The sequence below is a fragment of the Eurytemora carolleeae genome, unplaced genomic scaffold (genome assembly GCF_000591075.1).
Source record: "Eurytemora carolleeae unplaced genomic scaffold, Eaff_2.0 scaffold420, whole genome shotgun sequence".
In the NCBI taxonomy this organism is placed as follows: Eukaryota; Metazoa; Arthropoda; class Copepoda; order Calanoida; family Temoridae; genus Eurytemora; species Eurytemora carolleeae.
The window spans coordinates 62,211-67,738 of record NW_019397757.1 but is presented as its reverse complement, the minus strand read 5'-3'; positions in this window follow the sequence as shown (position 1 = coordinate 67,738).

Sequence of the window (5,528 nt, the reverse complement as noted above, 5' to 3'; positions counted from 1 at the left end):
GTCATACAATTGTATGAGACTTTTTCTGAGCAGGCTCAAAAAGTAAAACATTGATAATTTTCTAACAATTTTTTGAACAATTTTGTTTTATGTCGTCTTCTTTTTTTTATAAATATATTCATTAATATTATCAGTGCAACATGTTTGGATTGTAAATGCAAAACCCCGCCATGTTTGATATATTGACCCGGTTTTAAAACCAGTTGTAAAATAAAAAACAAACACGACTCAACTCTAATCCCGAGGGAGCTTTCAGCTTTGGTTAAACCAATTATGCTTTAGCTTTCATTTATAATTTGCACAAGGATTACTTTGATATCATTATTGTTTTAGTTATTATTATTATTATTATTATTATTATTATTATTATTATTATTATTATTATTATTATTATTATTATTATTATTATTATTATTATTATTATTATTATTATTATTATTATTATTATTATTATTATTATTATTATTATTATTATTATTATTATTATTATTATTATTATTATTATTATTATTATTATTATTATTATTATTATTATTATTATTATTATTATTATTATTATTNATTGTCTCTGGACTGGAGTAAGGATCAAGGATTGTCTCTGGACTGGAGTAAGGATCAAGGATTGTTTCTGGACTGGAGTGAGGATCAAGGATTGTCTCTGGACTGGAATAAGGATAAAGAATTGTCTCTGGACTGGAATAAGGATCAAGAATTGTCTCTGGACTGGAGTAAGGATCAAGGATTGTCTCTGGACTGGAGTGAGGACCAAGGATTGTCTCTGGACTGGAATAATGATCAAGGATTGTCTCTGGACTGGAGTAAGGATCAATAATTGTCTCTGGACTGGAGTAAAGATCAAGGATTGTCTCTGTACTGGAAAAAGGACCAAGGATTGTCTCTGGACTGGATTAAGGATTAAGAATTGTCTCTATGTATCTGGGGGGTAGATTAAGCTGGATCCCTGGATTGCGTGAGTACTGAATATAAGTTTAGTTGTGGTTAGGTTCTATCCCCTCTTCCTTGTCAAGCTGTAACAATCCGGGAAACCTGCAGGACTCACGAGTATCCGAACATTATGGTAATCATACTGGACTCAAGGGTATCTGGACATAAATAATTTTACAGGACATTGGTAATCAAACAGGACTCAGAAGTATCTAGACTTTGGTAATCATTCAGGACTCAATACGTCAAATTAAAGTAAATTAGACATAATATCAAAATCTTATATGTTTTACATCATAACTCCTTCAATTGAAGAGCTATTTTTTGTATATAACCAAATGAATTTCTATTTCTCATACTTAAAATCGAAGCTAGAGAAGATACGAGGTCACAAAGTTGTACAAGTGATGTTGCATATATTTTACCTTCTCCTTCTGTTGCATGGTGTCGCGGATTCTATACGTTGGTGTTTCACGTGCATTGGAAATAATACAGAGCTCATGAACATTGGTAATAATACAGAACTCATGTACATTGGTAATAATACAGAACTCATGTACATTGGTTATCATACAGAACTCATGTACATTGGTTATCATACAGAACTCATGTACATTTGTTATCATACAGAACTCATGTACATTGGTTATCATACAGTACTCATGTACAGCAAAAAAATTCAAGTGCTATTCTAATATTTTGCATTAAAACGGTTAAAACGTTTTTTAACAAATTGAAGAAACATTGTGCAGTTTGTATGTTGAACTAAACAATTTCAAAATTATAATAATTTTTTTGTAAAAATTTAAGACGTTTTTTTTAACTTTAGGGTTCTTCAATGTTCTGGGATTTGTTAAACCTGTCAGTTTTATTATTTACTTTTCCTGCAAGTCTGGAGGGTTAGTCACTACAATAAATACTAACAATTTATTACGCAGGAATACAATGTAAAGATAAATATGCATAGGTTTAAAAATGTAGTTTTATTAAAATAAAAAATATTTAAATAGAATTGTGCCATTGGAAAAAAATTTAGATTTAGGTTTAGAAAAAAAAATTATATGTTCATAGTTTTTTATCTTAATAAACTTTGTAACTAGATGTCTTGTAACTACAAATCCTTGATTCTTTTAATGCGGAGAAAGGTTAGAGTATAGAATGCTGATAGGCAATGTGTACAGGGAAATTGTACAGTCCCCTCAAAATTTGACGAAAAGGTCAACATATACATATAAAGAAGAGGGGATTTTTGTAGACATTATTTTGATTATGAATCAAAACTTAGAGAATAGTTTTTAAGCCTTTGTCCATGGTCCCTAAAAGAACTGTAGACGTAATATTTAGTTCATAGAGGGCCCTTATAAGGTTTGGAATATTAAAAAAATTAGTAAGATATCTAAATTATTTTTAACTTTAAAAATAAACGGGACTGGCAAAACTGGCCAGAATTCAAACACTTTACAAGAAAAACAACGATATCTTCCAAATTATAGATCAGACACAGCTAGGTTTAAAGAGTACAGTTGTGAGTCGGGCACTCCCCTCTTTAAATGAAGTGTAAATAAAATTGATTACGATAAACAATTAAAGCTTTTGAATTTTTGAACATCCGTTATCATATACAAAAGTTTATTGTCCAAAAATATTTTTTTGTGCTCCAAATTAAAAATATTTATTCAAAAAAAATTTAACATCCAATATGCCTCTGATTATGTGATAAGTAAATTACCTCGGAATGAAAGGCCAAAAACGGAAAATTAAAGGGCAAAAACAGTAAAAATAGCCACGTTTTTATTTCTTTTTACTTAAAAAAACTTATTTGTTAACTAAATAGAGAGTACTAGACACAACTAAATTAAATTGTAAACCAATATCTAAAATCTTTATACATTATCCAACTAAAAAGAAACAAATTCTGAATCTGACGAAGCTGTAAGAATAATTTTATAAAGAATGAAAAAAAGAAAAATGACTTAGTTAATTCCGAACAGCCGTCTCAGAAGTTTCATTCTTTTTGAGTACAANTACTTGATCTAACTACCTGTTTACAAGTACTTGATCTACCAACAAGTAGACAAGTACTTGATATAACTATCAGTAGACAAGCACTTGATCTACCAACAAGTAGACAAGTACTTGATCTAACTACCAGTAGACAATTACTTGATCTAACTACTTGTAGACAAGTACTTGATCTACCAACAAGTAGACAAGTACTTGATCTACCAAGAAGTAGACAAGTACTTGATCTAAATTCTTGTATACAAGCACTTGATCTACCAACCTGTAGGCAAGTATTTAATCTATACCTACCACCTGTAGACAAGTGCTTGATCTACCTACCTCTGCAGACCGGTACTTGATCTAACTACCTGTAGACAAGTATTTAATCTATACCTACCTGTAGACAAGTATTTAATCTATGCCTACCTGTATATAAGTACTTGATTTACCTACCTGTAGATAAGTACTTGATCTACCTACCTGTATATGAGTACTTAATCTACCTACCTGTAGGAAAGTACTCGATCTACCTACCTGTAGGAAAGTACTTGATCTACCTACCTATTAAAGGTTTACACCATCAGATTACAAAGATATAGAGATTATAAAATTTGAGTTTGTGGCAAAGACTCAATTTTTATAGAAAAACAGATAGCTAATTAAATAGTTACTACATAGAAATAGATATAAAAAAGTTAATCAGATAGATAGATAGTTGAATAGATAGATACATAAATGATAGATAGATAGCCGTATAATTCTAACTAGTGAGAAGTTGAATGCCTAGTTTACGTGCTAGACTGCCTATATTTCAAGGCAGTCTGCCTGGAAAAGTGCCGCGCACCCCTGGATACTTTTTTATGACGACATCTCGCCGTAAAACCACCTTTCTACAATACTCAGACCGAGGATATATTTCATACAGTGCATACTCCTGCATTCCAGGTATATTTTAGAGCATGCAGTGTTAGAAATCGAACCTGACGTGTTACATGACAGCATGCCGTTGCACATTAGCATGCCGTGCTCATGGACATTTAGCAAGTTGTTTTTGCAAAAACAGGATAATTCTGCATTCTTGCAATTTTGCATTTTTGCCATGGTTTGTTTACGNCTTATGTCATAGGCTTTCCAAAAAGCTAAATTTTATCAAAATCTGACAAGTGAAAGTGGGTCAAAACAAAGATTTAGTTTGATACAAGAAAAAGCAGTCATTCAGGCAGTGTGCCTGAGGACTCAGGCAGTTAGTATTAAAGCCCGGTTTTAGGCCTTTGGGTATGTAGGAAAAGTCAGAAAATTTCAACAGCCTCAGACCAATACTTTTTGAGTTATGTAAAAAAAACTAAAGGGGGGGTCAAATTGACCCCCCACCCCAGCAGGAATAGGGTTAAAGAAATTATTGTTACAACTTTGCTCTGATTCTTTCAAAAAGAGAAGGAATAAAAAATATAAACATGTTTTTCTTCTTATTGATAGTGTACATTAGATAAAGGACAATGACTTAAATGGTTAAACACATCTAAACTTAAATTATATTTTGGATAATAATTTACGTTTAATAATTTAAGTTTAATAATTTACGTTTAATAATTTACTTTTCGTACTTTTGTTAAAAATGTTAATTGAAGAATATAAGATGTTTCATTTCATTCGATTCAAAAGTTAAACTATCATATATAAATCTACATACAGGGTTGAAATGATGAGACTTCAGAGACAAATGTACAGAATTTTTTTTCTCATTTTCTTGCATTCTGGGTTCCTTGTAGGCCTCCAAAACTGGCTTATTTCTGTGCCTGAGTCATTATGTAAACCATCAAATTACTTAATTGAATGCAGAAACCAAATTTTCATAGACAATGTCTAGAGAAATAATTAAAAAAAATAAAACAATAAACAGAAATTTTGGTAAAATTTAAACTTTTGGATTTTAGCTGAAGTACTGTCAGACTATATATAAATATATATATTTCAGTTTTTAACTTCACATTTTTTATTNCATACATCCTTGGCGTTGGCAAGGAGATATCCTGGTGCACGTTTTCAGAGACTTCTGATAAGGGATATCAGTGCTGGTACAGGGCTGGTATCTCCATGGATGGGGTCCTGATGGTGAAATGCGATGGTGTCCATTTGGAGGTCTTGGTTCATATATACGCGGCTCAAAACTAATTTTTGAGATACATTACAGAGACTAACTAAATTTAAATATAAAGCGAGAGACAGGGTCTGTCCCCCCCCCACATGTTATCGCCAATGATCTGGTCCTGGAAACATCCAACTCCTAGGCTACGAGGTTCCGTGATTTTCAACCAAAGTATTTCTTAGAGCAGAGTGTTAAAAAATGGATTACAGAAATTATAAATAATTATTTTTCGAAATCCTATTAAAAACACTAAAATCAGATTAAATTTATGATTTAAACATTTGATTGTATTTGTCTGAACAGATTTAGAAAAATAGTTTTTAAAATGAAAACTCACGAAACCTCTAAACATATAAGTTACATATTTACTTTTGCGAATACATTGCGTGGCATTCTCTTTTCATGATTATGTGTTATATCTATATTTTGTTTA